Raw genomic sequence first — 25,388 nt, forward strand, 5'->3', positions numbered from 1 at the left:
AGCACAGTTCGACGGGGTCCTGGGGAGTGCGGCATGGGGGTCTGTGGCTGCCCTCTCTCTAATTTCTCCTTGTGGGCTCTTGGCTGGCCTGTTGGATGCTCTGTTGGGATGCCAGAGGCCTGGAAGGGGCGCTCCCAGGATGGGCAGGGGTCTGCTGTGCTCCTGTTCTCGGAGCCTGATCCCCCACCGCGGGGCTGGAACCAGAAGGAGAGGAGCCAGGCCAGCCCATGCCGGTGCAGGGGGCACCGGGTGTGGGTACGCAGACTTGCCGCCAGCAGAGGGGCCCAAAGGTGGATCCAGGCATTAAAGTGGGGTACACAGTGTGGGTGAGGGTCCTGGAGCAAGAGGATTGGGCATGGAGTGCGGCAGAGGTGGGAGTGGAGAAGGCAGTTGAGGACGCGGCCACAAGCAGAAAGAGAACCAGAAAGGCCATCTCTGCTATGGCTGACCTCGGCAGCGGCCCCGGCTTTTATAACTGCCGTGGTGCATCATGATGCCTCCCTGTGACCCCTGCGGCCCTTCTGACCGATTGCCAGACTGCTCTCAGCAGGCCATGCCTCCGGCCAATCGCCAGGAGGCTCTCAGTGTGTCCCTCTGTAATGGAAAAGAACAAATCTGACTCCATATTAGATGTGTTCCTGTGACTTTAACCACTGCAGTGTTCCAGGCTTAGCCTGGCCAGCTCTGCACCTTTTGTAAAACAGTGTTGCCTTTAGCCTGAAATGTACAGGAGAGCCTATTCTCCGGGCTCTGACCTTTAAGGATGTTAGCACTCCTGCACTTCTGTGGAGATGGCAAGTTGCCAAACAGAAAACAACCTTTGTTTTGTTGAAAGTTTACAGGGACACCAAGGCCTGACCCACATGGACAGCTGCAGGAACAAAGGCTTCCTGTGGCAAGAAGTTTGCAACAACCATCCACACCGCCTCCCCTGTTTTTCTGTGTAAAAGGAGACCGTATTCTGACTGGAGTAGGATGGTTTTCCAAGACAGTCTATCATCCTCTCGGTCGGCCAGCTTTCCAAGTAAAGTTGCTATTCCTTGCCCCAGCACCTCATCTCCAGACTTACTGGCCTGTTGTGCAGCAAGCAGAATGAATTTGGACTCAGTAACAAGTGGGATTTCCAGTCGCTGAAGAGGGGCACCACGGGAGGGGCAGGCTTTAGGGGCGGGGAAGCAAGGGCGAGCTTTACCTCAGACGAGCAGGGTTTGAGGAGCTATTACACGTCCAAATAGAGCTGCCAAATGCACAGTTGGAGATGTGGGTCCAGAGTTCAAGAAAGAAGTTAGAAGGACAAAGATGGTAACTTGGAGGCTCCCGAATTTCCCTTCTACCACAGAGGCACAGAGTACATGGCTTTTCATGCAGCAATTGCCTCTGAGAGAAACCCAGAGCCTGGCGCAGTGGTTCCTACACATCAAGTAACAGAAAACATCCACATCAGAAGGGGTAGGAAAGGCACATCCTCCCCATAAAACCCACCCCCAGCGCAGTGCCCTGCAATTGAGGGGACCCCCAACTCCCAGCTTCTCCCTGTGGAGTGAGGGATCTAAACTGAACAACTAGCACCGCCCCCCCCCAATTTTAACTAAAGCTTCCATCCAAGGGACAAGCTCCCATGTCACTGACCTCTGAAAATAAGCAGGGCCTGTGTCCACCAGTCCTACAGGAATGCAGCAAACAGGGAACCAGTGGGAGCACCAGCACCCGCTGGGCTACTCCCTTAGGCCCCAGCTCAGAGGATGTAGCTAGAAATGCCATCTTCCCGCTTCCACTTTCCTGGCAGGGGTTTGGCTGCAGACTTTGCAAAGGGCTGCATGGGGCCCAGCATCTAGTTAGCACACACCCAGGTGCCAGCTGTGACCCTCCCCAGAGCCCCGCCTTCTCCCTCTGGTTTACTCCAATAGTAAAACCAAGCATCTCCCTGGAAGGAGCTTGTCCACACAACTAGTGCCCCAGCTTTTACAGCTGCCATTCGAGGGATGGGCCCTCAATCACCCGGGTTTGGTATCCTGCAGGACTTACACTCTCGAGTCCCACAGGACTGAAACAAAAATGCACTTTTTAAACGGACACAGGAATACCCCCCAGCTATACCCCACAGCTCAGCATGGAATGAGCAAGTACAAACACTCTTCTCCCAGTTTCTCTATAGAAAGGCCTTCATTACACACTTCTCAGTCCTGTCTGAGGATCCAGCTTCCAATCAACCCACATTTAGGCGCTGCCTAAGAGTTTCCCCTTTGGAAAACTGATGGGTCTTGGGAGCCGCTGAAAACAAAGAGAGCAGTTCGGACAATGGCTGAGGTTTAAACAGACAACCAGGAGCTCAGGCTGGGCTGACTGCCAGGGTTCAACACCTGCAGGAGACCATTCCATCCAGACTGGGAGAGGCGGTGGTTTCATCTAATGTGCAGAAACCAACACAGAGAGTCAAGGAAGAAACAGGGGAATAGATTCCAAACAAAAGAAGAAGCTAAATCTCCAGAAACTCACAATAATGAAATAAAAAGAAATGATTTACCTGATAGAGAGTTCAAAATAACAGTCATAAAGATGCTCACTAATTCAAGAAAGCAATGCATGAACAAAGTGAAAACTTCAGCAAGAGATAGAAAATATTGAAAAGTAGAAAACAGCAGTCATAGAACTGAAAAATAGAATAAAAATAATTGAACTGAAAAATTCAGTTGAGAGGTTCAATAGTAGACTAGATTGAGCAAAAGGAATGATCAACAAACTTGAAAATGGGGCAGTAGAAGTTATTCAAGCAGAGAGCAAGAAGGAAAAAGAGTGAAGAGTGAAGATACTTAGTGGCCTTTCAGGAACCACCAAGCAGGTGAACATGGATATTATAGAGGTTCCAGAGGAGAGGAGAGAGGAAAAGAGGCAGAATGCCTATTGGAAGAAATAATGGCTGAAAACCTCCCTAAACTGGGGCAAGAAACAGAAGTCCTGACCCAGGAAGCGCAGAACTCCAAATAAGCTGCATCTAAAGAATCCCACAGTGAGACACATTGTAATCCAACAGAAGTTAAAGACAAGGAGACAGTCTTAAAAGCAGCAGAACAAAAGCAACTTATTATGATACGGGGATGTTCATAAGACTGCCAGTGGATTTTTGAGCAGAAATTTTGCGGGCCAGAAGACAGCTCTCAGGATGATATACATTCAAAGTGCTGAAAGAAAAAACTGTCAACCAAGAATCCTCTACCTGGCAAAGCTGTCCTCCAGAATTAAAGGAGAGAGAAAGAGTTTTACAGACAAACAATAGCTGAAGAAGAAAGAGGAAATGAAATGATGCAAATTAGTAACAGGAAAATATAGTAAAGCATAAAACTCACCGATAAAATTAAAAATAGAGTCCCATTCAGAATACTTTCCTATTGTAATGCTGCTGGTGGTGAAATCACTTATAAATCTAGTATGAAGGTTAAATAACAAAGCAGTGAAGTAACTATAATTACAATAATTTGTTGATGGATACACAGGTAAAAATAGATAAATTGTGACATTAAAGACCTAAAATGGCAGGGGTGGGGAGTAGAAATGCAGAGCTTTAATGTGTGTGCAAATTTGTTATCAGCTTAAAACAGACTGTTATGTTTTCTGTAATTCTTATGGTAAACACAAAGCAAAAATACACAGTAGACATATACAAAAAGAGAAAGGAATTTAAGAATAGCACTGCGTAAAATTACCAAATCACAGAGAAAGAGAGGAACAAAGGAACAGAGGAATTACAAAACAGCCAAGAAATAGTGAACTAAATGGCAGTAGTAAGTCCTTACGTATCAATTATTACTTCCAAGTGTAAGTGGACTAAATTCTCTACTCACAAGACACAGAGTAGCTAAATGGATTAAAAAAAATAAGACCCAACTATATGCTACCTACAAAACACTCACCAGCTTTCAAGACATATGCAGACTGAAAGTGAAAGGATGGAAAAAGTTACTCCACACAAATGAAAACCAAAAGAAAGCAGAGGTAGCTGTACTTACATCAGAAAAAATAGACTTTAATCAAAATACTATAATAAGAGACAGAGAAGGTCATATAACAATAAAGGGGTCAATTCAACAAGAGGCTATAACATTTGCAAATATTTATGTGCCCAACATAGGAGCAGCTAAATATGTAAAGCAAATACTAATAGGCCTAAGAGGAGAAATAGCAATACAAAATTATGTGGGGGGGACACTCTGATACCCCACTTTCATCAATGGATAGATCATCCAGACAGAAAATCAATAAGGAAACACTGGCCTTAAAGAACATGTCAGAACATTTCATCCAATAGCAGCAGAATACACATTCTTCGCAAGTGAACATGGAACATTCTCCAGGATAGAGTCTATGTTAGGCACAAAATAGATCTTAAGGAATTTAAGAAGACTGAAATCATATCAAGCATCTTTTTCTGGCCACAATGGTATAAAACTAGAAATCAGTTATAAGAAGGAAACTGGAAAGTTCACAAATGTGTGGAGATTAAACAACATGCTCATGTTTGACCAGCCCACAGCTAACATCATACTCCACAGTGACAATCTGAAAGCTTTCCCTCCAGGATCAGGAACAATCAGGACATCCATTCTCACCAGTTCTATTCAGCATTGTACTGGAAGCCATGGCCAGAGAAGTTAGGCAAGAAGAAGATATAAAGGGCATTCAAACTGGAAAGGAGGAAGTAAGATTTTCTCTGTTTACAGATGGCATGTTATATATAGAAAACCCTAAATGTCCATCAACAGATGAATGGATAAAGAAAATGTGAGATTATTTATACACACACACACACACACACACACAAAGGAAGAAAATCTTGAAATTTCCAACAACATGGATGAAACTTGAGGGGATTATGTTAAATGACAAGGACAAATAAATACTGCATGATCTCAAATGGAATTCAAAACAATCAAACTCATAGAAAGAGACCAGATTGGTGTTGACCAGGGGTTGGGAAGTGGGCAAGATTAAGAGATGCTGATCAAGGGTACAAACTTCTAGTTTGTAAGAGGAGTATGTTCTGGGGATCTAATGTACAATGTGGAGACTACAGTTATAATGTTGCATTCTATAATTGAAATTTTCTGAGAGAGTAGAACTTAAGGGTTCTCATCACATAAAAAAATATGTGAGATTTTGGATGTGTTCATTGACTCAGAATCCTTTAACAACATCTGTGTATTTCAAATCACAGACCCTTTAAAAATTTTACAATTTTGTTTATCAAATTTATGTTAATAAAACAAAAAAATAAGGATTTAGCAGTACTGTCATGGAGGTGAGTTTTAACCTGCAGACCAATCATAGGCTTCTGGTTACTTTACAAAACACGAATAAGAAAAACAAAATCAAAACATTAAATTAGCATTTAAAAACATTTATTTAGGGACAACAGAACCATGTCAACGTAAGTTTATTCTACTGCTACATATGAACATAACCTCACAAAGAAAGAAAACTAATAGATTTCAGCTTTTTTTAATGAATAGTGGTTGAATTTCTTTCTAATAGCATCTTTCATATACATGTACATGAAACAAATATATGCAATTTTTGAAGGTATAGAAATAATTTTAAGAATAAACATTCTAGTTATTACTTAATACCCAGTTAGAATTCATGCCCCCATCTTTAAGCTTTTAAGTCATCAGGCACAAAGCCAAATTAAGTGTTTATGGGTTTTTGAAAATGAACACAAAAATAATGTGACCATATGAATTGGAATACATTAACTGTTAAATAGTATATGTAATAAAATTAGTGGAAAGTATTTAAAGACATGTAAGGTAAATATTTATGTATAGAAAAACAAGATCTTTTACATACAGGATAAAGATTTATGGAATAAACAGAAGAGATTTTGAACTTGTATTAAACATTGTTTAACTGGATAGTAAATCCTGTGAGTGTAGAAATAATTTTCTTACAATTCTGAGAAGGAAATCATATGAACTTTAATTCATGATAACAGAGTTGGCTGGAAAAATGCCAGTTTGACCTCGAAGCTTTCCTTCCCACCAATCAAAATGTGAGTCTGTTTTTAATAAAACTGTGATTCTGTCTCTAGCTTGAAAATTCAAGTCCCCCGGCTGTTGTCCTTCAAAAGAATACAGTGCTGTCACTTCTGTAGGCTGGTTTCAATTGCCTAAAATAAGAAAAAGTATTTAAATTATGCACATTTTTATGAGGAAACTGGAAGCATGTGTCAGTAAGATATCCGTGAACAACTCGGGGCTTGGTGTGCGGACGCCTTGGAAGCACGTGGGCTGTGATTTCACCCCATTGTGAAGAGCACACGTTTGGTAATAACATTCCCTAAATCCACACAAGTCAGACTGCATTTGATTATGTACTTAAACATGTGTTCAGCAATTATTGTGGTTATGAGTTTAAATTTTGAATAATCTATAATATTTCTCAGTTTTTCCTGTTTTAATAGAATAGTCAGGATAGTTTCCATGAACTATAGTTATTTGATGAAAGTCGATGCTTATGCTCCTGATTGGATCATTACAGCCTTAACGTGAACACCGAGCTCTGCAGTCACTGGCTTTGAGGACTCCGGCCCCGGTGCCCGTGCCATTGCAGCTGCAGACACTTACCTCCCCCAGGCTTTTATGGCTGTTCTCACTGCTGTACTTACTGGATCCCTTCTCTCAAAACAGAGACGAAATTCAAATTTGTGCATCAAGAAGCACGTCTACACATTTAAGAAGAACTTTAACACTGCATCTAGAATTGTGGGTGTTGTATTGGGAAGAAATACCCTGAGAATTGAGTGGGTAACACGAGTGAAAGACATCAAATACCATAAACTGTGTAGCATCACAAGAATTCTACAGAATTACACAGAAACACACTTTCTTTGTCCTCAGCTACATGGAATCCAGCATTTCCAAGTTCTGTACAATTTTGTGCATACATTAGGCCATTGGGTGCTTGCATCGAAGAGCAAATATACAGAAAATATAAATAACCAAATTCTAAAGCCAGTTACTTATTTGAGCCTATAATACTATAATAATAAAAATAAACTGAACTTGGCCTGTCAGTAAGAAATAAAAATAGTCATCACTTTAATTAAACTACCTTGACTGAAGCACTGAATTTGTATCTCACACAAGATGGTGCTATAGCTCTTTCTATAAAGCACATGTCTTGTAGTTGAGTTCTCCCAGAGAAATAACCTTAATAATAACTAATCCCACTAGCAATATTACCGGAATAGTCCTTCCATAAAATGAAGTGCTTTATATTTTTATATTTTATACTGTATTTATTTTTAATCTACTAATTTTAAGAAATAAGGCTAAACGTATTTCACTAAAAGAAACTTGACCGAACCTGGATCAAATCAAAACCAGTTGAATGACTACCAATATACTGATAAACAGTCGTTGCTAAGCACCAGGGAAAGTAGCTGTCACACTACGTTGAGACCAGTCCTCATGTCATGCCACGTTGTCACCAGATCACAAGAATGCAAGTTGATGTTGAAGAAAAATCATTCTGAACATGATTTTCTTATCAATAATTATACTCATGACCTCCCTATGGAGCTCAATCTTGAGTAACCAAACTTAACTAGTGAAAGCCCTCAAGTTACTCCTCTGCCCTCTTGTCCCCCAGACACGATGGACAACGAGAAGCAGCAAGTGAAAGGTGCTTGTGAGCATCGGGGAATATTTTGAAAGCCACAGCCGTCTTAGCTGCCGCACACGTACCCTGTTTGGAGCACTAACTGCAAAATTAAAGATGCGTAGGAATGCTGATGGCAGGGTACAGGTGTCCCTCTCTGTGTGCACGGTAAGTCTCTCCTGTCCACTGAGCCGGGCGGGCACTGTGGTGGGTGCCGGACATGCCCACATGTCCCCACTGCACAGAATACAAACCGAGACTTGCCAACGTTAAGTGATCTGTCCCAGGGCTGGGAGCTGAGTCTGGGAGGTCTGTCTCCAGCACTTTTAACCGCTATAGAGATTACACCCCAGGGTCCTCAGCAACCACACATGTCTTAAATTGCATTCAACAGACAGAGCCAAGATTCAGCAGAGCATTTTGCTTCAACGGAGCAAAATTTCAAGGGGAATTAGTCTATTCCCCTGCATCCCTGTGCTATCCAGACCGTGCGAATAGTAACAACTGATGCTGATGCTCCTTGGTGATCACTGACACCTGGAGTGTTGCCTAGTGGTTGTAGGAATATATTTTATGATGAATAATTAGAGGAGAAAAGATATTAGGAACCGAGGAAGAGAAAAGGCAGAGGGGATCGCAGACTTGATTCACTCCCTGCCCTCTAATTTGCTCTAACTGTCATCTCCAGATGAGACAAGGGTAAAGCAGTAAAGAGATGGACAGGTGTGAGGAGGGGGCAGCGCTGCTGGGATGGAGGAGGCCCCTCTTTCCATCCAGGCTGGAGCCAGACCGAGGCTGACGCGGGGGCTCATGCTGGCAGAGCTGGGGAGGGATGTGGCTAAGACAGCAGACGTGGGTGTGCCAGACGCCTCACCCAGCTGACTCGTCAGGCAAAACCCCCACCTCCCAGGGGGCGAGTCTAGGAGTCAGGAGTTTAGTCTGTTGGGAAAGTTCATCCACCTGGAAACAAAGCAGGGAGCCTGGCCTAAGTGAAGGCAGGTACTCCCAGAAGGAGACAGCTCATAAGCCACTAGGTGCCATGCCTGCCGCTAGCTTTGTCTTCAGTGAGCTGGGATGCTGTAAAGCTCCTCTTTACTGTGAATATTAGGGATAACTTCCATAGGAGATGTTTAATGTCCACAAAATGATTCATTAAAAACTGATGAGCCAAGGAGACATGTTCTTCCAGGAAGGGAGGCCATCCTGGAGGCCATGGAAGCCCAGCCCACAGGGTCACTGAGCAGCCCGCATGCACAGGTGCCTGCCCTCCTGAGTGATGCATGTTACTTCAAGTTTTGCATTCTTGCACTTAAAAAACCAAATCTGGGGGATCTATAAAGCAATTGATCATTTTTGTCATAATATTCAAGTTTAATTTAAACAGAGGTTATTTTTCTCTCCCAAATCAGGGCCATACTTAACAGGAGGCAGTTCACAATCAGCTTCGGTGACTGGCAGCTGCTTTAAGGCTGGTAACTACCAAGGCTGGGTCCACGGGACTCTGCTGCCTTTTTACTTCTTGGTGGAGCCTGCATAGTGTAACCCACGTGCAGCCAACACATCTGGCCCCAGACTCGGAAGAAGGATCTCAGCCTTTGGAAGTTCCCCTTCAAGAAGCAACAAGAGGTAAGAGAACATAGCTTTGGGGTTGTTTCACATTTACTGCAGTGATAAGCTGGGTAGGCAACTTGATCCCGGTACCCACATTCCACCCAGGCCACGTGGGGCCACATCCTCTGTAGGATTGCGAGTGTCATGCTGAGCGAGCCAGACAGGCCACCCGTGGAGGACACCAGACCGGGGGGGTTCTCAAAAGGCAAAGTCCGGGCCATTTATGGTTGCCACTACTGGCCCCAGGTAGACTTAGTCCACAGGTGCTGCTCAGCCCCACGCAGCCAGGACAGCCCCCAACACGGAGCTGCCATGTTCCCATGGATGGTCACAGGGCAGGTGAGAGGCCGGGGCAGATGCTGACGGAGGAGGCACAGGCTCAAGTACCAAGCCCAGAGACCAGGGCTTCCAGCGCTCGCTGTGTCCCTCTGGGAGACCCGAGGACATGGTTCGAGCTTCCAAAAGTGCAAAGCAAACGTGTACACATCTCGAGAATGATGGTCACGCAGCCTGTCTGCGGGCCTGGGGCAGGCTGGGGAACTGGCCTGTGGGGGGCTGGGCATCCTGCACTGGGGGGTTTTCCCCTTGGGCCTCAGGCCCGTGGCTTGTGGCTTCTCTCCACAAGGATAATGGATCAGGGTGTAAGGACATCCCTGGTAAGAGTTTTAACTGCTTTCACAGCTGCTTTTTTTTTTTTTAAACACGGTAATGGAAAGTAAGATTTATCTTTAAAATAGACTTTAAATCTTCTCTTTCATTTTCTTCAAAATCCTTTGTATTTTGAGAAAGGACTAAAATAAATTAATATTAATATTAACCTGATACCTATAGTTTGTACAACTTGTCCTAACCCTTCAAATATAGAAATAAAATCCAACCAACTGACCAACCATGAGGGGAAACGGTATCTTCAGTGAATGGAAGTACAGGGTGTGAGTGTGAGCCTCTGTCTCCAGAGCCCACTTAGGGTTTTGTTTCTTACTACTAAACATTTTCCCTCTTTGCCTTTAAAAAGGTATTTCTAATATGTTTGAGGCACCTGGACTGCAGGTGCAGACTTCAGACAAGTCTGAGGAAAGGAACTCCAGTTCCCGGGCCTTTACAGGTGGTTCACAGCCTCTGCGCACTGTGGCCAAAGTCCCTGGGCCCTTGGGGCAGCGGGCACCTCCCAGCAAGTTCAGCCTGTTGACTCCTCAAGTTCAGCATCTAACTGTGCATAGCATGTTTTAAATGAAGTTCTTCTCAAAACAAGGTGGCTAGCCTATAACTCAAGCAAGGGCTGCTGAACAGTTTCCCAGATACTTCCACAACCTGCCAGATTAGGGGTTTTGTGATTAGAAGATGGTTATGAATCATTTTCAAAACAGATATTCTTACTTACCGACTCTCTCATGACAGCTGGGAAGTTCAGGACAGAGCTTATTTTCGTTTCTGTTACCTGCAGAAAGGAAATAGGCAAGTATAAGGGGGAACATTTAGAACTTATTAGTATAGTATACAAAACACCCCAGAATGCCAGATCTTGTCTTGCTGAGGAAATATTTTAAATTACTGTAACTGATAGAAATAGCATTCATTTGTCATCTTTAAATCAAGAGGAGTACCTGAATAAGCACAGGAAATAGACCAAACATAATAAGGCAGATGGTGAATGTCTGGTGTCTGTGTGACCAGATGCGTATAAACGGCAGCTTAGGGCCTTGCAAGTTACATGTTTATGAAAAACATGCACATTTTTTTCCAGAGGTGATTATAAAATATCCAAATTAAAAAACCTGCAATCCCCAACCCAGTGATTTTCAAACATCCTTGCTTGCTTAACACCTAAGATAATTTATAAACAGCAAGTATTCACTAGTATATTTTTAATTGATACCTAAAATCATTGAATATAAGCTTAAGGGTGTAATGTTTAGCATATTTCACTATCAGTTGCTTAATCATATTTCTCCTTTTCTGAATAAAAGGATCTTAAAGTGATAGTGATTTGAACTCACCATCATACATTAAAAAAGAGTGAGATTTTTTTAATAGTCAGAGATTGTATATCATTCATTTTTAAACTTCAAACCATATATTCATTCCATTTGTCCCAAATAGTTTTACTCATGTAATATTATATTTTATGTAAATTTCTACAACAAAAATCTGTACATAAATTCACTTTAAAATTTTAAGCAACACAATCCTCTATTAAATAATTTCTTAGATTGAGTTTCATTTTGGTACACATTGATCAAAATGTGAAATATATTATGAATTTGTTAGTTTACTAAATGTGAAAGTAAAATTTTATTTGAAGTGCATCCCAATATAGGGGCAAGACATTTAAGAATTAGTTCACACACAGGATGACTTTTTCTTGTTTCTGGAATGACGTAGTTTAACATCAAATTTTATTTCAATGTTCCTTTTTAAAAACATAGGTGCTAAGAGAGCTGGTTTTTATAAAAACTAGAGACAGCAAGAAAGAGATATTTTACAACACTGTAACAGAATTCTTCTATATCCCCTCCAAGACAGAGGTAAAAAAATCACACAGAGACCTATCATCAAAAAATAAACAACAATAAAGTATTACTTATAAAGTAATAAACTATCACTACTATAACTTTATTTTGGTGATAGCTATGTGATTTTAAAAATAATATATAATGATAATATTAATTACTACTGTTATTGTAAATTCAGAAAACAATATCATTAGGTCCCCCTTCAGTTTTGTTGAAAGCAAAAAAAATGGAAATCACGTAATCTACAGAAGTGTTTACTGCTCATCAGACTGACTACACCAATATCAACATCCATACTTCACATTGGATCATTGTCCTTACGTTGTGGGGACAGTGGTAGTGCAGACGATTAAGATGAACTGGCGTTGCTTTTATTCGAGTGTGAAAAAAGTTCCCATGAAAGGCTAGCAGACAGAGGACAGCCTAATGTCACGGGTCTGCTTTAAGGAGGAACACACGTGGGAAATGGAGATCTGGAAATCCTGTCTCCTATATTACCTGTGCCCACGTGCCCTGCGCAGTCTCTGTGAACCCCGAGGTGTGCTCCAACGTGAAGGCCACTGGCCTAATAAGAAGTTTATGTCTATAAAAATACAGAACTAAGCGTTGAGGGGGCAGTGATGGGGCTGGGGTGGCGGTGGAGGCAAGCAGTGGGAGTAGGGCTGATAGGTGTGGCCTGGCCCTGGCCGGTGGTGGTTCTAGTTGGGTGCCCGGACCAGTTGGTGGAGGAGTGGGGACGTTTTGGGAATGAGAACCCGGCCTGGGCTGGCGGTAGGTGGGAGGGATGGCTCTGCCCCTCCACCGGGCACACCCGGCTCCTCCAGGCTTCAGTTGCCAAGTCCCGTACAGCAGGAGCCCCGGCCGCGGGTCCCCGCGGCGGGAGCGAGGAGGAGGGGCGCGCACGCACATGGACGCGCACGCTGGGATGACGGAACCGGCGCAGAGCGCGAGGAAGCTGGCGGGAGCCGGGTGCTCCTGGACCGGCTCCCCGAGCAGGAACACGGCCTGGGGTCCGGGCCGCCGCTTGTGTTTGATCCCGCTGCCGCCGCCAGGCAGGTAAGGGGGCGCTGGTGGGGGGCGCCGGTGGGTGAGGCCTGGGCTGCGCAGTTGGGGAGGCTCACAGGGCGGGGTGCGTGGGTGAGGCCTGGGCCATGTGGCCCGTTCGGACCCTGAGGCGTGTCAGGGGTCCGCCGGCCTGGTTCGTGGTGCCCCCCCCACCCCCCCACATGAGTAGTGACTGAACCCCGCATCTCGGCCGCCTCTCTTATGTGGGTTTGGGGAAGCAGGTGCAGCCCCGGGAGGTGGGAGGGCGCCGGATGGGCCCCCGAGCACCTCCTAATGGCCCTCAGGCCGTGGCCTTCCTGTGTAGGTGGGCCTGCCTGGTGAGTGGAGGCCGCCCCGACCCTCCTGGGCACAGGCGGTCTGGGGCGGAATAATGGGCGAGGCCTGGGCCTTTGGGAGCTTGTTGGCCTGCCCCCTGAGATCAAACGCTTTTGGCAAGTCTATTTTTAGTCTTTTGAGGAACCTCCATACTGCTTTCCACAGTGGCTGCACCAAACTATTCCCACCAACAGTGTAGGAGGGTTTCCTTTTCTCCACAGCCTCTTCAGCATTTGTTATTTGAGGACTTGAGTAATGGCCATTCTGACGGGTGTGAGGTGATACCTCACTGTAGTTTTGATTTGCATTTCTGTGATAATTAGTGATATTGAGCAGTTTTTCATTGCCTGGTGGCTATTTGAATGTCTTCGTTGGAGAAATGCTTGTTTAGGTTTTCTGTCCATTGTTGGATTGGGTTGTTTGTTCTTTCGTTGTTCAGTTGTATGAGCTGTTTCTACATTCTGGCCATTAAGCCTTTGTCCGTCGAAACATTTGCAAGTATTTTCTCCCATTTTGTAGGTTTTGTCATTTTGTTTTTCTTATGGTTTCCTTTGCTGTATAAAAGATTGTAAGTTTAATTGTCCCGTTTGTTTATTCTTGCTTTTATTTCTATTGCTTGGGTAGACCGCCCTAGGAGAACTTTGCTGAGGTGTATGTCAGATCATGTTTTGCCTGTGTTTTCTTCAAAGAGGTGTGTAGTGTCGTGTCTTTAAGCCATTTTGAATTTATTTTTGTGTATGGGGTAAGGGAGTATTCTAACTTCATTGATGTACATGCAGCTGTCCAGGTTTCCCTACACCTGTGTGTTCTTTACTCCATTGTGTGTTCTTGTCTCCTTTGTTGAAGATGAGTTGACCAAAGGTCTGTGGGTTTATTTCTGGGCTGTCTATTCTGTTTCATTGGTCCATACGTCTGTTTTTGTACCAACACCATGAATGGCTGTAGCTCTGTAGCGTTGTCTGAAGTCTGGGAGGGTTATTCCTCCAGCTTCGGTCTTCTTCTTCAGGAATGCTTTGGTAATTCTAGGTCTTTTGCTATTCCTTATAAACTTTTGGATGATTTGTTGCAGTTTTGCGAAAAATGTCCTGGGTGATATGATAGGGTTCACATTAAATCTGTAGATTGCTCTGGGCAGGATGACCATTTTAACAATATTAATTCTTTCAGTGCAAGAACCTGGGCTATCTTTCCATTTCTTTAAATCTTCTTTAATTTCCTTAGTGTTTTGTAGTTCTCTGCATATAAGTCTTTCACTTCCTGGGTCAGATTTATTCCTAATTTTTTTTTCTTGGATGCAATTTTGAAAGTATTTATTACTCTCGGGTAAATAAATGCCCCTGACGTCTGTGTGTTGCTGTTGTGTCCTGCTGCCTTGCTGCTTTCTTTTCTTAGCTCTAGTAGTTTTTGTGTAGAGCCTTTAGAGTTTTCTCAATATAGCATCATGCCATCTGCATATAATGACAGTTTTACCTCTTCTTTTCCAATTTGGATCCCTTTTATTTCTTTTTGTTGTCTAATTGCTATGGCCAGGACTTTCAATACTCTGTTGAAAAGAAGTGGTGAGCGTGGGCATCCTTGTCAAATTTTAGTAGAGAGAGGCTTTCAGCTTTTCACTGCAGAGTATTATGCTGGTTGTAGATTTGTCATAAATAGCTTTTATTATGTTGAGATATGTACCCTGTATACGCACTTCAATAAAACCATGGGTGGGGGCTGGAACTAAGGCAACAGAGGTAAGGGCGGCGTCAGGAGGAGGGGGGCTGCTCCTTGCGAACTAGTCATTTGCTCCCATCTCCCCCGGGGCCTGGACTGGGGGCGGCCTCTGCCGCCCCAGGTTCATGGAACGCAGGTTACAGGTCAGCCTGCTCCTGGGTGGTGGGCATGGTGCAGTCAGTGTGCGGGGTCGGGTAGGGGGCGTGCGGCAGTGACAGCGGGAAATGGGAGCAAATCCCCATGGTCTCACAGGGCAGCCCCAATCCTGCGGTCGCCACCGCTGCCACCCCCTGAACACACCCCGCCCGCCTCCAAGGAGCAGGTTGACGGGGAGAAGTGCGTTCAGCGAAGCTGGGGCAAAAGACGCCTCCTCCGGGCCAGGCAGCGAGGTAGATTGGAGCAACTCGGCTGGCTCTCCCGAGGCAGCCTCCCTCCCCCGCCACCGCTGCCAGGGCCTGCTGTCCTCCCCTGGGCCGCACGCTCGTCCCGGCAGGTCCCCTTGCCCAGGGCATCCCGACCTCGGTGTCCGGATCACCACGCACGCCATCACCCACCCGATGCCCACTGGCGCGCGGCCTATGGCCCGGGACCACCCTGACCCCCATGCTCAGATGAGGCCCTGGGCACGGAGGTGGTGAGGGTGGGGTGCAGGGTGCCCTGGTGGGAATTGGCACAGCCTCCAGCCCCGCCCACCGCACCCCGGAGGAGCCTCGGACACGGGGCTGTGTGTCCGCGCACTGCTCCGGATCCCCGTCTGGTGGCTGTCACTCTGGTGACCTGAGCGCAGACCGCCCCACCCCCGGTAGAATGAGGAGTGAGGGAGTCAGCTCGGGTTAGGGGTGCACTCATTGTGAGGGGGGATCCCGCGGCGGGAGGGGCCAGGATGAGGAGTGAGAGGCCACCCAGAGTGGAAGTCACTTGGCTGAAGCGTGAGGAGGCCATCCCGGGGTGAGGGGTTTCGAGTAGGGGGACCCGGTTGAGGGGTGGGGGTAATCCTGGGGTGAGGGGTGAGGGGACCGTCTCAGGATGGTGGGGGGACCCGGGGTGAGGCATGAGGGGTCAGCTTGTTTGCAGGGGCTGTAAGTTAGAACATAGTAGGGCGGAGTGTGGGGGTGGGGACCTCAGTCTGAGGAGAAGGAGCCTTGTCTTGGGTATCTGGTCAGGGATCAGGCCTGGCCAAGGGTGCGGGGGCCGTGATGGGGGTGGAGGGGTTGTGTGGCGGCGAGCAGGGGGAATGGGACTGTGGGGTGTGGCCTGGCCTGGGGCCTGTGGTGGTTCTAATTGGGTTCCTGGACCCTGTCGGTATCTGGGTGGGGGCATTGGGGTTGGGAACCCGGCTGGCCAGTCCTGGGCCACGGGGTGGGCCAGCCCCACCGCCCCACGGCCCAGCCTCGCGTGGCCGGGCTCAGCCCCTCTCGGCCCCACTAGCAGTGTCTCATAGTGCGGGAGCCCCAGCCCGAGCGTCCCGTCCGCGCTACCGGCGGGAGGGGGAGGGGCGCGAGCGCGCCCAGAGCGTGTGGAAGCCGGGCCACGGCCGAGTGCTCCTGGACCAGCTCCCCGAGGAGAACACGGCCTGGGGTCTGGGCCACCGTGCACCGCGTGCCTTCGCCTCTGCTGCTGTCGCCTGGCAGGTAAGGGGGCGCTGGTGGGGGCGCGCAGGTCAGGGAGCCTGGGGTTGAGGCCTGGGCTGCGTTGGGGAGGCGCACAAGGAGGGCTGCGCAGGCGAGGCCCGGGCCATGCGGCCTGTTAGGACACGGAGGCGGAGCCGGGGCCGCTGTCCTGGTTCGCGGTGCACCCCCCCCCCCGCATTAGTAGTCTCTGAACCCCGGTGTTTTCATCGCTGCTCACACGTGGTTTTGGGAAAGCAGGAGCAGCCCCGGGAGGCAGGAGGGCGCCAGACAGGCCTTGGAGCACCTCCAGGTGGCCCTCAGGCCATGGCCTTCCTGCTTAGGTGGACCTGCCTGGGGACCGCAGGTCACCCTTGGCCCTCCAGGTTGGAATACCACTCGAGGCCCGGGCTTTTGGGAACTTGTCGGCCGGCCCCCGAGATCAAAATCTTTTGGCAAGTCTAGTTCCAGTCTTTGGAAGAATCTCCAAACTGTTTTTCACAGTGGCTATGCCGAACTACATTGTCGCCAACAGTGTAGGACGGTCCCCTTTTCACCACAGCCTCTTCATCATTTCTCCTTTGTGGACTTTTGTTGAATGATGGCCTTTCTGACTGGTGTGTAGTTTTGATTTGCGTTTATCTGTTAATGAGGTATTGAGCATTTTTTCATGTGCCTGTTGGCCGTTTGTGTGTCTTCACTGGAGAAATGCATGTTCAGGTCTTCTGCCCATTTTTGGATTGGGTGGTTTGTTTTTTGGTTATTGAGTTGTATGAGCTGATTGTGTAGTCTGGAAATTAAGCCTTTGTCAGTCGAATCATTTGCAAGTATTTTCTCCCATTCAGTAGGTTGTCTTTTTGTTTTGCTTACAGTTTCCTTTGCTGTGCAGAAACTTGTAAGTTCAGTTAGGTCCCATTTGTTTGTTTACTTGTGCTTTTCTTTCTGTTGCTGGGGTAGACTGCCCTGGGAGAACATTGCTGAGATGTATGTGAGATAATGTTTTGCCTATGTTTTCTTCTAAGAGGTTTGTAGATTCTAGTTTTCTGTTTAAGTCTTCAAGCCATTTTGAGTTTACTTTTGTGTATGGTGTAAAGGAATGTTGTAGCTTCATTGATTTACCTGCTGCTGTCCAGTTTTCCCAATACCATTTGCTGAAGAGACTGTGTTCCCTCCATTGTATGTTCTTGCCTCCTTTGTCAAAGATTAATTGAGCAAAAGTTTGTGGGTTTAATTTCTGGGCTCTCATTTCTATTCCATTGATCCATATGCCTGTGTTTGTACCAATACCATGCTGTTTTGATTGTAGGTCTGTAATACTGTCTTAAGTCTGAGAGGGTTATTGCTGCAGCTTTGTTGTTCTTCTTGAGTAATGCTTTGGTAAATCTGGGTCTTTTCTGATTCCATATAAATATTGGGATGATTTGTTCTAGTACTGTGAAATATGTCCTGGGTGATTTTATAGGGATCGCATTCAATCTATCGATTGCTCTGGGCAGGTATGGCCATTTTGACAATATTAATTCTTCCAATACAAGGACATGGGATTTCTTTCCATTTCTCTAAGTCCTCTTTAATTTTCTTAGTTAGTGTTTTGTAGTACTCCACACATATATCTTTTGCATCCTTGGTTAGGTTTATTCCTTATTGTATTATTTTTTGGAACCAATTTTAAAAGGGAATGTTTCTTTACTTTCTTTTCTTGTTGATTCATTGTTATTGTAAAGAAATGTAACTAATTTGTGTGTGTAATCTTGTGTTTTGCTACCTTGCTAAATTCTTTATTATATGTAGATTTTTGTGTGTGTGTGTGTGGTGGTTTTATGTTTTTCTATATATAGTATGTCATCCACATATAATGATAGTTTTATCTCTTCTCTTTCAATTTGGATCCCTTTCATTTCTTTTTCTTGCCTGATTGCTTTTGCTAGGAGTTGCAGGACTATGTTGAATAGAAGCAGTTGAAGTGGGCCTCCTTATCTTGTTACAGATTTTAGTGGGATAGTTTTCAGTTTTTCACTGTTTAGTACTGTGGTTACTGTAGATTTTTCATAAATAGCTTTTATTATGTTGAGATATGTTTCCTTTATGCCCACTTTGTTATTAGTTTTTATCATAAATGGCTGAATTTTTTCGTGCTTTTTCTGCATCTGTTGAGATCACCGTGTGGTTTTGTCCTTTATTTTGTGGATGTGGTATGTCATACTGAGTTGTGTATTTTGAACCATCCTTGTGTCCCTGGGATGAATCCAGCTTGATCATGGTGTATGATCTTTTTTATGTGTTGTTGGATTCTGTTTGCTAATATTTTGTTGAGGATTTTTACATGTGTGTTCATCAGTGATATTGGCCTGTAATTTTCATTTTTGGTAGTGTCTTTGTCTGGTTTTGGTATCAAGGTGATGGTGGCTTTATAGAATGTGTTTAGGAGTACTCGTTCCTTTTCAGTCTAAATTTTTAGAGTTTGAGAAGAATCGGTATGAGTTCTTTGTATGTTTCGTAGAATTCCCAAGTGAAGCCGTCTGGTCTTGGACTTTTGTTTGCAGGGAGGTTTTTGGTGATAGCATTTCTAGTGATTGGTCTATTGAAGTGGTCTGTTTCTTATTCAGTCTTGGTGGACTGTATATTTTAAGAAACTTGTGCATTTCTTCTAGGTTGTCCAATTTGTTTCCATATAGTTGATCATAGTATTCTCTTATGATATTTAGTATTTCTGTGGTATTGGTTTTAGGAGCTTAGTTCTTAAATGTTTTGCACATTGGCTTAGTGTAATTCACATTCAGTAAAGGAATGATTTATAATTAAAACTGAGTAAGTAGATTATTTTTAGGCCTTACTATCTTGAGCCTTTGCCCCAAAATGAAGTGTGAATCCTCACATCCCTTCCAAAAGGTTTTGTTTCAGTGAGGGCTTAGAAGCAAGACAGGAGCCTGGGGTTGTTCCTAGGAAAACATGGTGGGTGGGAATGGGCATGCTCATTGAGGGGGATGTCCACAATTCATTAACCTACAAACTTTAGTACGTTAATTTACTCATTGATCTATCTTGATATCATAAAATGTCTCTGGACATTTTTTTACTGTTATATTGATGTACATAATTTTTTTTTTACCAATACCATGCTGTCTTTATTACTTTAGCTTTATAGTAAGTCTTGAAATCAAACAGTATAAGTCTTCCAACTTAGTTTTTTTCCCAGAATTGTTTTGAACTATTCTAGGTCTAGTCTTCTTTAATTTTTTCCACCATTATTTTATATGTTTCAGAGTAGAGATCTTTCACATGTATCTGTAGAATTTATTCCTGAGTAGTTAATATTTTCATGCCATTGTAAATGATATTTTCAAAATTACAGCTTCCAGCTGTTCATGTCTGGGATATAGCAGTATAGTTGATTTTTATACACTAACCTTCTCTCTTGCAGCTTTGCTAAATTCACATATTAGTTCTAATACCATTTTTTGTAGATTTCTTAGAATTTTCTATTTTGATCATATCTGTGAATGAAGAAAGTTTTACATCTTCCTTTTATCCATATATATATGATTATGTGTGTGTATGTGTGTATATTTTTTTTATTTCTTTTTTTGCTTTATTTCACTGGCCAGGATCTCTAGTCCATTTTGAACAGAAGTAGGGACAGGTCCTTGTTATGTTCTCAGTGTTAAGGGGAAACATTCATTCTTTCACTGTTAAGTATGATGTTAGGTGTAAGTTTTTCATGTGTGCCCTTTATTATGTTGAGGAAATTCCTCTTAATCCTAGTTTGTTAAATTTTTTTTTTAAAGTCATGATTAGATACTGAATTTTATCACATGCTTTTTTCCACATTTATTGATAGGATCCTATGGTTTTTCTTTTAATATCAAATGCATTGATTTTCAGGGTTAAACTTACAACGTTGCATTCTTAAAGTAAAATGTTTGTCTGGTATTTGAATAGTGGTAGTCTCGTAAAATGAGTTGGAAATTGTTCCCTTTTCTGCTTTCTGGTAGGATTTGTATTACTTTTTTCTCAGAGGATTGGTGAAATTCAGCAGTGAATTCAGAGCCTGGAGTTTTCTTTGTGAAGTTTTTAACTACTAATTTAATTCATTTGATAGAGAGAGTGCTGTTTGTTACTGGCTTTTTTATCTTTTCTTGAGTGAGTTTTGATATTTTGGATCTTTTCAGAAACTTGTCCATTTCATCTAAGTTGTCAAGTTTATGAACATAAAGATGTTTTATTATTCTCTTTTTAATACATGTATGGTCTGTAGTGTTTTTGTTTTTGTTCCTGATGTTGATAATTTGTCATTTCTCTTTTTTCCTTTATTAGTCTGGCTAGAGCTATATGATGTTGATTTCTCAAAAAATTAATGTTTGGTATCACTGATTTTTCTCTATTGCTTTTATGTTTTTAGCTCCATAATTTCAACTCTTTATCATTTCTTTCTGATTGTTGTGTGTTTAATTTGCTCCTCTCCTGATAAGATGGAAGCTTCGGTCATTTATTTGAGACTTTTCTTCTTTCCTAATATAAACATTAAAAAAGAATAAATTTCCTGCAGACAACCTGTTTTAGCTACATATAACAGAGTTTTTTTTTAACATTCCATTGAAGATCCTTTTTATTTTATCTTGTGATTTCTTCTTTGACTTTCATAGTTTATTAAGAAGTGAATTATTTAATTTCCAAGTATTTGGAGGACTTTCCAGTTATTGTTTAAGTTAATCCTTTTGTGGTCAGAGAAACTACTTGGTATGATTTCAGTTCTCTTTAAATTTATTGAGTTGTTTTAGGCCTAAACATGGTCTGTCGTGGTGAATGTTTTAAGTGTACGTGAGAAGAATGTTTATATGCTGTTTTGGGTAGTGTGTTCTGTAAATGCCCGTTAGATCAAAGTGGTCAGCTTCATTTTGTGACCTCTTGTTCTGTCAGTTATTGTGAAACAAATGTTGAGCATCCAGCTGCAATTGTGGATTTGCCTCTTCAGTTCTGTTTTGCTTCCTGTATTTGGAAGTTCACTCCTGACAAACCTTTAAGGTTGTCCTGTCCTCCTGGTCCATTGACTCCTTTGTTAGTGTGGAATGTGTCTCTCCATCCTCAGTGTTTTTTGAGCTGATATTAGTGTAATTATCCCAGCTTTCTTTTGATCAGTGTTTTTGTGGAATGTCTTTTTTCCTTCCTTGTACTTTCAACCTGTCTCTGTCTCTGTGTTGAATCTGTGTCTGTATGTGTGTAGATAGCATGGAGTTGGGTCTTGTTTTTGTTGTTGTTGCTGCTGTTTGATCCAGTCTGCCCATCTCTGCCTTTTATTTGTGGAGATTGTTTTGTAAAAGACCATTTCATTTAATGTAATTATGATTTGTTCGTTTTTCAGGCTACCCTTAGTGTGACTAGTTTTCTGTTTGTCCTGTGTGTTCTTTGTGTCCTTTCCCCTCTTACCTGCCCTCTTTTGAGTTCAGTTGTTGTTGTTGTTTAAATGAACCCCTTTTATCTCCACTCCTGGCTTATTAGCTCTGCCTCTGTTGTTTTACAATGGTTGCTCTAGACTTTGCACATCGTTAACCGATCATAGCCAATCTTTAAATAATATACCAGTTTACATAGAGTGTATGATCCTTGAAACTATAAACTTCCATTTCTCCCTTCTTATTTAGTCCTCCTTTACGTCTTCATATGTTATGATCCCCCATAATACATTATTATTAGTGTGCTTTAAATCATTATCTTTTAAAAATATTAAAAGTGAGAAAAAAATCTTTATATTTACTCCAGTATTGGTACTTTCCAGCTCACCATTCCTTTAAGTTCACACCATCTAGAAGGTGTCATTTTCTTTTTGCTTGGTGAACTTTCTTTTAACATTTCTTACAGTCCAGCTCTGCTGGCAGTGAATCCTCTAAGCTTGTTTTTGGTATTTTATCATCTTCACTTGTACTTGGAGTGGAGTTCTAGGATGCTAGCCTTCCCCTCCCTTGTTAAGGACGCCCCTCCATTGTCCTGTCATACATAGTTTCTGAAAAGCAGTTTGCTCTCGTTCTGTCTGTCTGTGTTCTTTTTAGCGTGTCTTTTTTTCTCTGACTTTTAAATTCATTTCTTTATCACTAATTTTGATGTGATGTACCTTCATGTGGTTTTCTTTATATTTATTTTATTTAGGATTTGTCAAGTTTTCTTCGGTCTGTGGTATTATGATTTTTATCATCTTGAAAAAATTTAGCCATTACTTAAACATTATTTCTCCTGTCCTCTCCCTCTCTCCTGTTTTTGACCCCAATGACATGTGTTACTCAACTGAATATTGTCCCACCGGTCGCTGACGCTTTGTTAATTTGTGTTTCAGTCTGTCTTGGTCTCTCTGTGCTTCATATTGGACAGTTTTTATTGTTGTTTCTTAAAATTTCCTGATCTTCTACAATGTCTATTCTGCTATTAATCTGTGTATTTTTTATTTCCAATCTTGTACTTTCCTTTGCTGGAAGTGCAACTGGGTTTGTTTACTTTGTATCTACCATTTCTCTGCTTCCTTTTGCTTTACCTTCTTACTACAGGGGATATATTTATAATAACTTCATAATAGCTTTGTTGAGACCTAATCGTACAGGTATATAATTTACCCACTTAAAGTGTATAAATCAATGTCTTTTAGTAACAGAGTTGTTCAGCCACACCCACAATATAAATTTTAGATTATTTTCATCACCCCTCAGAGAAACTCTGTCCCCATTAGCAGTCACTCCCCATTCCGTCCTCCTCTCCAGCCCAGTCAACCACTAATCTTTCTGTCTCTATAGATTTGATTACTCAGGACACCTCACATAAATGGAATCATATGTGCTCTTTTGTGACTGCTTTTTTTCACACTTAGCATAATGGTTTCAAGGTTCATCCACATTGTAGCATGTTCAGTACTTCATTCCTTTTTATTGCTGAATAATATTCCACTGTATGGATATACTACATTTTACTCATTCGTCAGTTGATGGACATTTGCAGTGTTTCTCCTTTTTGGCTGTTATGAATGATGCTGCTATGAACACTTGTGTACAGGCTTCTGTGTGGACATAAATTTTCATTTCTCGTGGGTATGTACCTAGGAGTGGAGTTGCTGGTTCATATGATAACCCTATGTTTAACCTTTTAAGGAATCACCAAACTTTTCCCCAAGAAGCTATACCAGTATAATATTGTTTAATGCTCTTGTCTGCTAATTCCATTATCTCTTGTCTGAGTCTGTTTCTGTTGATTGTTTTTTCTGCTGGTTATGGGTCATAATTTCTTCTTCCTTTGCCTGCCTGGTGATTTTTGCTTGGATATCAGACATACATTGTTGGGTGCTGGATTTTGTTGTACTCCTTTAAATAGTGCTGGACTTTCTGGCATGGAGTTATGTTACTGGGACTTAGTTGTATCATTTTGAAGCTAGTCTTTAGGCTTTGTTGGGGCAGGTCCAGGACAGCTGTTAGTTTAGAGATGATTTAGCTCCATTCCTGAGGTGGTGCTCTTCTGAGGATTTTGTCTGCTGCCATGTGTGTTAGGAATCATTTCCACTCTTGCTGGTGGAGCCATGAACTAGCCCTGTGTGAGCTCTGGGCTTCTTAGACCAACTGTTCTCTGGTGCTTGTCTCCCCAACTTTATTTTTTAAAATATATTTTTATTGAAGTATAGTCAGTTTACAGTGTTGTGCCAATTTCTGGTGTACAGCACAATGCTTCAGTCATATAGGAACATACATGTATGTTTGTTTTCATATTCTTTTTCACCATAAGTTACTACAAGATACTGAATATAGTTCCCTGTGCTATATAGTATACTTCTTGCTTTCCCCAAATTTAGATAGTCTCATCTTGGACAGGTCAGAATTCAACCTGACTGTAGGGGACCTCTGTGCTGCCCCGTCCTCCCAGGGGTGCTGTCCTGCCAAATCTAGCTGTCTTGGCCTCCGCAAATGTTGATCTCTACCCCTCCACTCAGTGTAACTGCCGTCCTCTGAGTTTCCCCTTCTCTGTGCTGTGGCTTTGAAACTGCCTCCTGGCACTAAGTTCAGGCAGTCATCGGGCATGCCTCGCTTGTTTCAGTGTTCTCGGGAATTAAGTTCTATGCTCAGTGGTAGAGCGTTTGCTTATTAGCATGCACGAGGTCCTGGGTTCAATCCCCAGTACCTCCATTAAAGTAAATAAATAGATAAACCTAATTACCTCCTCCCCCTAGAAAACCAACAAAAAACCAAACAAAAAAGATCTTTTTTTCAGTTTTATTAGGTAGAATTGTGACAATATATTGCATGTAAATACATATATACAATATACTGCACATATTTTGTTAGTTTATGTATATGTACTGATAATTGTCTTTAAGAACAGATTATAGCTTTAACTTTTTAAACTTACATAGTTATCAAAGGAATAAAGCCAACCACAAAATAAGAATCAATAGAATGCAGTAATCTGACCATAAAGGACAATCAAATATGCTTACACATATTCAAGAAATCAGTCATTAAAGTTACAAATAATAAGTAGTTAATTTGTGTCCCCCCACTTTTATTTTTTAGATTTCACATATAAGTGACATATGGCATTTTTCTTTCTGTTTTTGGCCCACTTCAGTTAGAATGATGATCTCCAGGTCCATCCATGTTGCTTCAAATGGCATTTATTCTTTTTTACGGTTGAGTAGTATTCCATCATGTGTGTGTATGTATTTAGTGTGTATATGTGTATATATGTGTGTGTATATATATATATCTCACAACTTCTTTATCCAGTCATCTGTTGATGGACATGTGGGTTGTTTCCACATCTTGGCTATTGTAGATAGTGCTGCTGTGAACATTGGGGTGCATGTGTGTTTTTGAATTTCATTTTTCTCTGGGTATATATGCTCATGAGTGGGATTGCTGGATCACATGGAACCTCTATATTGTCC

General features: G+C 42.9%; 1 protein-coding gene and 1 long non-coding RNA gene across 2 annotated transcripts in view; one reads left to right on the forward strand and one right to left on the reverse strand.

Annotated features, from left to right (window-relative positions):
* Positions 1 to 5,376: 5,376 nt before the first annotated feature.
* Positions 5,377 to 12,354, reverse strand: LOC140700336 (uncharacterized). The gene is made up of 3 exons (XR_012078754.1): positions 12,276 to 12,354; positions 10,646 to 10,702; positions 5,377 to 6,160 (listed from the first exon to the last, which is right to left on the reverse strand). It is a non-coding gene; the product is annotated as an uncharacterized lncRNA (long non-coding RNA).
* A 3,742-nt stretch (positions 12,355 to 16,096) lies between these two features.
* The window catches only part of LOC116277384 (uncharacterized), a 62,567-nt gene continuing 53,275 nt past the window's right edge, over positions 16,097 to 25,388 (forward strand). The window contains exon 1 of the mRNA XM_072973833.1: positions 16,097 to 16,501. The gene's annotated coding sequence lies outside the window, so the exon portion shown is untranslated. The remainder of the gene's footprint in view (positions 16,502 to 25,388) is intronic.

This window comes from Vicugna pacos, chromosome 12 (genome assembly GCF_048564905.1).
Source record: "Vicugna pacos chromosome 12, VicPac4, whole genome shotgun sequence".
In the NCBI taxonomy this organism is placed as follows: Eukaryota; Metazoa; Chordata; class Mammalia; order Artiodactyla; family Camelidae; genus Vicugna; species Vicugna pacos.